Source organism: Rattus norvegicus, chromosome 16, assembly GCF_036323735.1.
Source record: "Rattus norvegicus strain BN/NHsdMcwi chromosome 16, GRCr8, whole genome shotgun sequence".
Classification (NCBI taxonomy): domain Eukaryota; kingdom Metazoa; phylum Chordata; class Mammalia; order Rodentia; family Muridae; genus Rattus; species Rattus norvegicus.
In genome coordinates, this window is record NC_086034.1 from 26,904,005 (window position 1) to 26,915,899 (window position 11,895).

The following is an 11,895-nucleotide window of genomic DNA, read 5'->3' on the forward strand; positions in this document are numbered from 1 at the left end:
AAATCAAGTCATCTATAAAAACCAATTTGTTAGACTAATAAATTCAATTCTGAGTCACAAAGCACTGCAAGAGGGTTGGAGCTCTGAAATCTTATTTTTAAACAGTTCATCTGCAGCCCTGAAAGGAAAAGCCCTTTCCGCCCCCTCAAGGGTAAGATTGTGTCATTCCTCTGATTCATATTCATCTTTCAAGATACAAGGTTTTTCATAGTTCTCTTCCTTTTGAAAGTAGGCGTCTTTTTTATATCAAATTTAAACAATAACTTCACATCCTAGTGCCTGACTGTTTCTAGAAATCCATTACATTTCACAAAACAAGTCATCAAAGCATACAGTCTTGTACAATTTCCATTTTAATATCTCTACCTGAAATTTGGGTTTATATGACTATAGTCCAAAGCCTAGAATATTCTGAATTTTGTACACTGTTCTTTTCTAGCAGGAACACCTATTTGGCAAAACATGCTTTTTAAATTCATGCTTTGTTTTTGGCAAATGCAAAAAAAATAAATCTTAAAAATTCCCCACTTCTCCAGGGCTTTGAGTTTGTTAGAAAAATGGGCGAACAAGATCACAAATTGCCTAAACTAAAAATACAACAAGAAATTCATTTTGAGGAAAGATTTATGAGGCTCTCGAGGCCTTAAGGAAGCTGCAGAGTGCCATCAATCACCAGTGGGGTTTGTAGCTTTTTTTCCCCTCCTCAATCTGCTTTGCTTAAAATGGTGATGAATTATGCCTTCACCCCAATCATGTGTGCTGAGCCATTAACTCCATTCCTTTATAGGAAGAGGATGCTGTCTGTGGCTTGTTTATATTCTCATTTATTTTATGTTAGGGAGCAATTTACTTCTTAGGAAAGGCGTGCTAATGATTTTTTTGAGATTTTCTTTCTTCATGACTAGGCTTCATGGAGAGCAGGTAAGGGATGGAATTTTTCATTTAATCCAATCATTAGCTGGGCAGTTGAGATTCCTCTACCCTTAGTCTTTTTTCCTTTGCAGAAGATAGAATAGCATCTCCAAGAAGGTCCTAAACGGTCAATAAGTTGCTGCCTACAAAGGTTTTAGGCCAGTGCCTAACATGCTAAGCCTCAAAGAAAGTTACTTAAGCCTGCAGGAAGCACTTTCAGATGTCTCTCTTTGTATGATAGCATTCTTGTAGAGGGGAGCATCTTCTCGAACCAACTCTTTGGTTCTCACAGTGTGGCAGTTTAATAGAAGAGGCAAGAGGAATGTTATCAGCAAGTAAGACTTTCACTAGCCTCTTTAATTATTGTGAAGCCATGCTCTGAAATTGCCCTCTTTAAATAAAGGTAGGGGGCAAGTGAATAGACTAGATACAGTCAATGCCACTAATTAATTTAATGGCTTGGTGACTATAGAAAGGTACATTCATGCAAAATAACAGGAAATTCCAGGGAAATTGTATAAGTGCTTCTTTTAGTGTAGCATTTGCCTATACTGCAGTTTGCGTAGAGCAGCTTCTGTAGATAACAGTCCAAATTATGCTTGGGCAGCTTCTCCTTGGCTTATGTCTATAGGGTCTCTCATTCTGAGTCTTTTAATTAGGGAAGAGCTTGGCTCCAGTAAAAAGAAGTTGTCAACTCTATTTTCTTTATCCAATGAAGCAAGTTGCTTTACCCAAAATAAATAAATACACACATAAATAAATAAATAAACAAACAGACAAACAAACAAACACCAACAGACACCAACTATAAAGTGGAATCATCTTTAATGGTCTCGTATGTTTAATTTTGTTCTGTTTTGTTTCCAAGGTTTCAGTCTAAAGGTACATCCTGCTTCAGTTTCTTTCCTGGGAATGTGCCTCCTTAGTGTATCTCTGGGTCCCCTTTTCCAAGTTGTTCTGCACGCAGTAACTCCTTGGTTATTGACTGTGTGTTCCATTGGCCCATCCTACTTCCTCCAAAGAAAGAAAACATTTTGTGCCTTTTCTTATGTTTTGCTTTAAATTTAGGAGACAGGGACTCGTGTAGCCAAGAATGGCCTTTAACTGGTTATGCATTAAAAGATACATTGAGTTCCTGACCCTCTTGCCTCTACTCCTTAATTGCTGAGATTATAGACATGTACCACAATGTCTGGCTTTCTCCGAGTCTCTGATACACACCATAGACTCAAAATATCTATGAACTAAGCAATGAGGATATTGGCAACAAACTGTAGCCAACCTATAAAGCAGAATACATTTGGGCTCTTTGTACCCTGATGTTCATTCCCAAGAACTTTCACAGAGTAGCACATACCCAGCATTAATAAAATAAATGCTCTTCAAGAGAAGACAAGAAAGGATCAAGCTTGAAGGAGGATGCTGCCTCCAAGGCAGATGAGTAAGGATTAATAGGTCAGACTCCAGACTCTCCCCCCAGTGATCTAAAGAGAGCTCTCACTTTTCATCTCTTCAGATGGACAAACATTCACAGCTTGTTTCTCACTCTGCTGGTAAAGCCATGGGGAAGCAGGTTCTTCCACACAATGCTGATAGGGGTGCAGAGTGGTTTAGCATCTGTGAAGAAGAGGAACTTGCTTCTCTGTAGCAGGCTGTACGCATTTGCCTTTTAACCCACATATCAGTCCCATTGCTGTAGAAAGGAAATGGCTGAGAACAGCCTGTTTAATAGCACTGAGTGGTTACTCCCACATCGCTGCTGTTTTGGAGTCATTTTCCTCTTGTTAGCATGGTTCATAGACTTTAAAACGTATCAATTATATATTAAATATTATTTTTATATTATATGTTATATGGTAAATGCTATATGTTACAAGTTACATGTATTATAGTTTATAAAACTTATGTGGTTGACTATCAGACATTATTATTAATTTATTTTTCTATTTATTTTTTTAGTGTGTGTGTGTGTGTGTGTGTGTGTGAGCATATGTGTGGAGAGCAGAGGACCCCTGTGGAAGCTGATTCTCTCCTTCTACCACCTGGGTTTTGTAGTCTGAACTCAGGATGTTAGGCTGGGTGGCAAGTATCCTTATGTGCTGAGCCATCTCACTTGCCTGGCCATCGGGTTTATTGTCTGTTTTTTAAACTGAGAGGGGTAGGGGAAAAGAAGAGAAGTGAATTGCATATAGGTATTTGTTTGGTTTTCTAGTTGTTTAACATGTGAAGGTAAATACAGTGCATTGTATACCCAACCATTTGTGGAAGGAGATTATATATTCTATAACCTCTCTCTCTCTCTCTCTCTCTCTCTCTCTCTCTCTCTCTCTCTCTCTTTCTCTCTCTCTCTCTCTGTGTGTGTGTGTGTGTGTTAACAGGCACACACATGGCACAACACTGGTGTTAAAGGATAACTTTGAGTGTTATTGCTGTCCATCTTTTTTGAGACAGCATCGACCAGACTAGCTGGCCTATGACCTTCTGAGGATTCTGTTTTTGCTTCCGTAACACCAGAATTATAGACGCATTTGGTTTTACATGGTTTGCAAATGTTTGGAATTGTTAAATGATCTAAGAAATTGTTGCCCAAAAGCCATTGCAACTTACTTGCTAGAATCAGGAGCAAACAACGTAAATGCATGGTAAAACTGTGAAGAATCAAGGAAGCTAACACTCTTCTTTAAGCAGGATAAGCCCTGGTTACTATTGGCTGAAGCACTGTGGGTAGGGACAGCACGCCCTGCAGTGTGAGTTATCCTCTATTATCCGGCCTTTCATTTTGCTCTCTGAAGTTTCTGAGGGTTTTAGAGTTAAACAAGATTTTTAATGTATTCATTTCTTCCCTTTCTTTATCTTTTTTTCCTTCTTAGTTCTAGAATAATTGCTTTTTGAAGAGAAAATGTCAAGGAGTATCAGGGGATGAAATGCTGATTACTGAGTGGTTTGGGTGCTGTGGTACATCTAAGAAATCAAAAGTCTCTGGGGAGCCTTCTCACCTTTTGTGGCCTTTACTCAAAACAAGGAATGGAAAGGTCTTGCATGATCAAACTGAATCTATCAGAGTGAGTCACATTCATGAAAATATCTTCTTGTGCTGTAGAAACAGGATATCACAGGCAGAGAAAACTAAAGTTTAATTAAGCTGTGGTATTATCCTCAGCTATGGGGATGGAAAATGGTCTGATTTCAGGCCACAGAGTCTTCTAGAACAGAAAAGCGTAGCCTGACTCAGAGGTGGAGACCAGTACAGTGGATGCTCTTACAAACAAGTTGCCTTTCTACCTCCAAAGCGCCCGCAAGTTCAGAGAAACCAATGCTAAGATTGTGTCTTCATACTTCCTCCACTCAGTCACACAACCGTGGAATCTGCCCTGACTTCAGATCAGCTGTCTGGAGCTCTAGAGCCTAACACTCCAGGCAAAGTTGAGCCTGCAAAAATCTGGAGTGTTCCCAGAAATGTATCACATTAACTGTCTTTCTTCACACTGTATTTCTTATTTTCTTATGCATAAGGACCATTTACTGATCAGTGTTTTCTTGTCAGAGAGTCCTACACCATTCCTCACTTTCCCTTCCCCATATTACAGAATATATTTTCAAGCACTAAGCCAAAATGTTTCATGAGGAGTATTTTTCTTAGATATAGAAAGAAACATCTTAAGAAATATTATATGAGAAGCTGCAGTTACTTTTTTCGGTTTCCTTACCTCTCGTCCCTTTATTGTTTAGAAATGTTTCTTCCACGGTCTCTTTCCTTCTCACCTCCCTGATACCTATGGGTGGTGCCTAATCTTTGCCTTGGATTCATCTCTTTTTAGTGCTCATATCTCTCTAGTTCGGTGGAAAGGGACCAGCAGATAGAGAGTAGATGGCACACTGATTTCCTTAATGCCACTTCCTAGTGGAGCATGGATGGAATACACAGGTTCATTATGGTTCAATGAGAACTATAATTGTTTGGCAAGTTTGTCCACAACCAAACTGAATCTATCAGAGCAAACCATACTTATGAAAATATCTTCTTGTGTTGTAGAAATTTATCTCTTAAAAATATTTTATTTCTCAATTTTCAGTTTTAAGGTCCATTTAGGCAATATGGTATGGATTAGAAACATCTCAGACCTAGCAGGCTCCAAACTGCCAAACCCACATGGGTAACTGAATTCTGGGATAGTCCTGTGAGTAATGCCATAACAAGGGCTCGTGACACAAAAGTACCTTCCACAAGAGTCCATCTATGGAGAGCTTTCAAGTAGCGTACATTAATACTACAAGAGCAACACTCTCATGCAGGTTACGATTGAAGAAGTTGTCATTGTTGGCTTCAGATTGTCTCTCTCCTCCCTCTCAACAAGCCAGTGCCTTCAGGTAGACTTTCTATCTATGAGAAGAACTTCATGAATGGCCTTATGTTGCCTGAAGCTCAGTGACTTTCTTATGCCATTGACTCGACTTTGTTTTGCCACAGGCTTGTTGGATTGTCATGGGAAGTCCAAAGGGCCAAGCAATGATTGGTAGGTAAATTGTTTGCTCCATAAGCATGAAACATGGAGTTCAAATCCACAGCAATCTCATTAAACCCAGGTTGGCTTGGTAGCCATACATAATCCCAGAATTCATAATCAGGAGATTCCCTGGAGCAAACTAGATAGATAGACAGACAGACAGAGTAGCAGGAACTGATGGACAAAATGGTGAGCAATCAAGGATGACATGTCAGCTTTGGGTATTTTGAGCACATAAAGACAGTTACCTCTTACACACTTATGTATTCACACACTTGTGAACATATGCACATATATGCACACACAAACATGCATGCATGCACACTCACACACAAATGTAAAGGCAAATTTCCATTAGTGTCCCCGTCCCAAAGGACATGTTACCATTTTAGTTTACTCATTCTTGTAAGCAAAAGGGAAGCACTTAGCAATAAGCAACAGCAAAGATTTGAGGCCAAAGAATTAAATAATCATATCTAGGAAGACTCACAGGGCAGTGTGTGTGTGTGTGTGTGTGTGTGTGTGTGTGTGTGTGTGTGTGCTGGAGTAGATTTTAATGGGAATGAACCCTGTACAGTCCAGGTACTTGAAACCATGGACTGAGTAGGAATATGAGGGAGGGGACCAATACCAGAAATATGGTAGCAGTTGAATGGACAGAATTTGATAAGTTTGATAAGGAGGTGAACAACAGGAAGTTGGGTGCAAAGACTCATATTTCATTCCTAATGTAGATGACTAAGAAGATGCTTCTGGAAAAATTGTTCATTGGAAGGTGGGGCTGAAATGGGTAGGGACTTTTAACCTTTCAAGTTGAGAAAAAGTGGGCTTCTGGTACAGTTGTATGAACCACCTTAGAAACTAGGTATGTTTTCAAGTTTAGGTTATACATTTGAAACTCCCTTGCGTCAAAGCAAATGCTAACATTGCAGGGAAGAGTAAGGGGATGTGAGTGGAAATCTAGGACAGTTGAGGGAAAGAGAGTTGTATAGTCACCTGGTGCATATTCCTGTGAGTGCTTGACTTGAACAGGAAACTGAGGTCACACCATGTGTTGGTGTTACTGTGGACATTAAAATATGTTTCTTTTCCTTGGTCCACAATGATATTAAGAAGAATAATAGCATCTGGAGAGTTAATTAACTCTACATTTTTACTTTGTACCAAATAACCATGCAAAGTTAGATGCTGTGTCTCAGACGGCAGTTACAGTAGTAATTATGGTGTGCAGTGATATATTTAGAAATAATAGATACTCTCTCCTTAAGCATAAAGAAGGAAAACCTATTTAATCTGTAATTTGGATTCTGTGAAATGTTGGATGAACCCTCTCTGAAACACCTCTTACTTAGAAGAAACACACACTGGTGCACACATACAAACAAGACAGCCCATCTCACTCTTGAGTCAGGTTATAATCATCTGCAAAGCTCTAAAGTAGGAAGATGCACATAAAGGACTTCCCTTCACCCTGCTCCTTATTATCTGCTTCCTGGTATTCTAGGACAATGATGTGTGGACACGAGAGATGAAAGATTGAAAAATACATTTACCTTAGTTAAGTTGATCTTGACTCTGTACACCACATGACACATTTTCATAAGGAAAAGGCATGTTATGATTTCTACTATGGTATGCTTATCTTTTCAAAGTACAAGAAAAATGAAAGGATTCTGGTATTTCAAAGATAGGGAAGGACAAAATTGATGGCAGAACCATAAAAATAGCTTAGGTATCAAGCCTTTCTAAAACTTAATTTAGGTGCCAAAATTTGGTGCATTTTGATGAATAATACCATTCCATTCAAAAGATCATCTCTGCAGACAGGTGTGGACATGGAGACTTAGTCCTTTTTGGAGTGAATATCTCTAATCATGGATGCATGAAAATTCTCTTGGGTTCTACATTAATTACTAATGCCTAGGAATTTTTCAACTTCTACCCACTTAGTTGGTTACTCAGATTGTGGAACAAACAAGGGTCCCTTGGTGAGAGAGGCATAAGCAAGGTAAAGGAGATGTGTTTGTAGTAGGCAGCTTTTCCAGCCCCATCATTGACCTGGGTCTATTTTTGGTTTGGTTTCACCTTTCCATTAAAGAAGAAAGCTTTTTAGATTTTTAGATTAAAAGCTTTTTTTGACTTCTATTGCTAGGGCAACTCCAACATAACCACTCAAGATTCTGCCCAGGGTCATACACATGCTTTCAGCATTGCTCTAGGGAGCCTTTCAAAATTGGAGAAGCTGGATGTCAGTAAAACTTAAGGCCCAAACAATTCTGCACCCTGACTGTGTGATACCCTTCCTTGTTTATCCTAGAGTTACTGTCTTGGTTTCAGTGAACTTCCAGATCAAAGACCTGAGGGCACTACATCAAAGATTTGATGTCAACTGTGGTAAGAATGTCCCCCATAGGCTCATATATTTGAATGATTAAGTCATCAGGGAATGACACTACTAAAAGATTTGGATGGGGGTGGCCTTTGAGGATTCAAAAGCCTAAGCCAGGCCCAATAGCTCTCTTGCCTGTTGCCTCTGGAATTGGACATAAAATCCTCAGCAATTTCTCTAACACTATGTCTGTTGTGCATGCTTCTGAGCTTCCCACCATGATGATAATGGACTAAACCAGAGCATCTCTAAGCATTACCTAATTAAATGCTTTCTTTTATAAGAGTTGTCGTGGCCAGGGTATCTCTTCATAGCAATAGAAAAGTGACAAAGACATCACTATATCAAAGATGGAGGACAGAGAAGAATCCAGTAAAGATCATTCTTTAGCTAATGGCATCCATTTTGAATTTGGACTTACTTAGAACCTCTTCTTTTTTTGTTTTCCCCTAGGAAATGGAACTATATCATTTACTTTCTCTCCCAAAATTGCATATTCAAAAAGGACAGCTGTCTAATTTAAGTAATTATAATTAGAGGAATCTTATTTCAGATTAATGGTACCACCAATAACATCCATGCCTGATTTTGGTGATGTAATGTATGTGATTTGGGGTTTAACATGGTTTGAATAAGAATAACTCCCTTAGATCCATGTATTCAAATGCTTAATTATCAGAGAATGTGAATCTTAATGGGACTGGAATGATTAGGAGGAAGTGTATCACTGGGGCTGGGCTCTGAAGTTTCAAAATCTCATACCATGTTCGTTCTCTCTTGGCTATCCCCAAGAATCAGTAGCTCTCAGCTATCCCCCCCCAAAAAATACATGCCCTATCATGATGATAATGGGCTATAATTCTGAAACTGTAAGCAAGGCCATCATTAAATGCACTCTTTTGTAATAGTTATCCTGGTCATGGTGTTTCTTCACAACAATTAAAGAGTGCTAAGGCAGGGCTTATCTTAGATGTTAGAATGTGTTAAGAGCTTGTAATATTAGTAGTGGGCAAATTAATTTTGCATACAATATGGACATAAATTATGGGACCAGAGGGTAGAGTATTAAGGGATGTGCTGTGTTTTCCTCAACTTCATATAATTCCCAACCCATTCTGCCTTGGAGTCTGGCTGTATTTGAATATAGGACCTTTAAAAATATAGCTGAGGTAAAACGAGCTAATATTTCTGGACCATAATATGGTAGCTTGTGTCCTGATAAGAATAGAGGAGAGCATAGCATCGCAGATGGAGAGCAAGGACATGAGGAAGAGTAAGGTCATCGGGAAGCCAGGGAGAGAGATCTGGAGGGATGAAACCTGTCAACACCTAGAGCCTAAATTACCATCTCCAGAACTATGTGGAAATTAATTGCTGTTGTCAGATATCTAGTATGTGTGTGCTATTCAGTCCTAGCCAATAAGCACAACCAATGGGAAAACCTAATAGGAAGCTACTATTTAAAGTACCAGGCTGTACTACCAGAGCCTTACTGTTGAGAAGAGAGGATGTGGTTTGTTTGAACTTGGAGTCTCACATTGTTACTTGGACCCAGATACTATGGTTGATGTCCCTATTCTTCATGAGAACACATCATCAGCCTTTTACTTGAGATCCTTTCCAAAGAGTGGGACAAGTCTCCCCCCAATGGCCTCTCACTTCACATTGTCTCCTCAAGTTTGTTGTTGTTTGGTTGCTTAAATGATTGTTTCAAAAAATATGTTGTATTTGGGAGGCAGATTGGCTTCATATTCATGAAATTACAAGGTCTTATGAGAATATTTTTCAATCGAAAAATAAAGCTTCCTTAGGAGAATGGTGTGGTGGCATGGCTGGATAGAGGTAAAGGCAACTCAGAGCTAGATGTCTCTTACATTGAAAGATATGTCCACTCTGACTTTTAAGCTTTGAACAGGCATTGCGCCACTGTAACATGCATGGGTCCTTCATGGCCTGGTGTTAAGAGGTTTAATTTTTTACAAGAAAAGACAAAAATCAGAGAGATGTTCATTAGGCTCAGTGTGTTAGAACATTTACTTTACAAGCAAGAAAACCTGAGTTCGGATCCCCAGCACCCAAGTTAGAGTCTAGGCCATATCCATGCACATCCTGGCAACACTACTGGGACTCAGTGGGCTATTTCCAAAAATATTTAGAAAGAATAAGATGAGGTGGAAAATATTAAAATTGGAGGGGAATACATTAAAGGGAGTCCAGAGAGGAGTGAGAAAGAGGAATGAGAGGTGTATGTGATCAAGATGCATGATATATATGTATGAGATTGACAAAGAATATTTTAAAGCTAGTTGTGGCCGTATATACATGTATAATTCCAGCAGGACTGCTGTGAAGACGGAAGATCTTAGAAGATCTACCAATCCAGCCAAAATATTGAGCTGCAAATTCACTGAGACACCCTGTCTACATAGAATGTGAAAAACGATAGCTCAAGATATGTAGTGTTCTTTTCTGACCTTCACATTCACATTCACAGACACAGGTATATACATGTGTATATACCTCATACATACATAAACATATGTACATAAATGTATACATATGACACAAGCCACACACACACACACACACACACACACACACACACACACACACTTTTAAAGAAAGGCAAAAATTCTAAACTCATTAGACAAACAAGCACTGAGAGTTCTTGTCCAGAAAAATGATCTCACATGGATGATGTATTAGTGAGTGACTCCTCTGAGGAGAAAATGCCAAGAGAGTTTATGACAGTCATGGGAGTATGATATTGGCTGTGAATCAGGTTTTTGATCTTTTCAGCTTGGCTGAGGCCAAGGAACTGCATGAATTTTCATTTTGTTGGTTAAACCAAGTTCTCTGTTTATTGTTGAAGAAGGAATCTTTAAATAGCTGCACCAGGGTGCTGGCCTAGTGGTAAATGGGAAGGCTTAGTTGCTTTCAGTTGTAGGTAAAATTCATAGCTGTTTAATCAATGCCCAGTGATCAGGACCAACCATCTGAAAGAGCAATATATTCACTGTTTAAGTATATAATTTGATAATCTTAGTCAATTATTTATGCTATTATAAAAATTGTCACCACAGCTGACTTTAGTGTTTGGTTTCTTTTACTGGTCATGTTTTGAAGTTCAACTGTGGAACAGCTAAGTTTCACTATTTCTGTTAACTAGTGTATTAACCATGGTATGAATAAAACATATTTGATACTGTCTTTATTTAATAAAATTATATTCCTCTGTTTTTTCAAAGAGTTCTATATGTATGGCTAGCATTCAGTAAGTGCCATTATTTATATAATGTCCACTCAAAGGATTATCTTTTTAATAACTAAGTTTTGGGATTCCATGGAGGCCAAGATACACGTTTACAATGAGCCTCCCCAAGTTTCCCCAGGATCTGAGGGCATCAGAGACACTGATGGTTTAATATTGACAGAGCTTGGTATAAATTCACACACTTGATCTTATCATGAAGACCATTATCCCAACCTTTTCAGGCAATATGGCACTCTGCCTTTAACTTTATAGTCTTGGAGTCCATGTTCTTGTCTCCAGGAAGCCACCTGAAAGACAGTTTGTTCTTTCGAAAGATACAAAGAATGGAGAGACACGTTAACATCTTTAGCTAGACATATTGACTTCTTCCTCCTTCTGTCCTTCCTATCTCACACAATAACTGTTAACGATGTGTAGTCAGTGTTTAACCATTCAGTCCTGTAGCTAAGATCTACAGCTACATGTTCTTTCAGCAAATGCTCCCAACCTGTGCCCATAATGGTTGAAATAGTGAAGAAAAGCTGTTTACATTGATAAGTCACTTTACACATGCACTACTGATATGTTTAAATGTAACTGCATCATTTACTGTGGATCTACTCTTCTTGACTATCTTACTGTTTTTGTTTTGTTCTGTTTTGTTTTGATTTGACATTGAAATGGTCTTGGTCAAAATACAAAAACCCTTTGAGCTCAAGAGTACCAGATTGACTTGACGGTGACAGAGAGAACCATGGGGCTGGAAGACAAAGTGACATTGACATCCTTTCTTCCCATGCAGGACAGGTTTCTTGTCCATCTCTTCCTAACTGAAT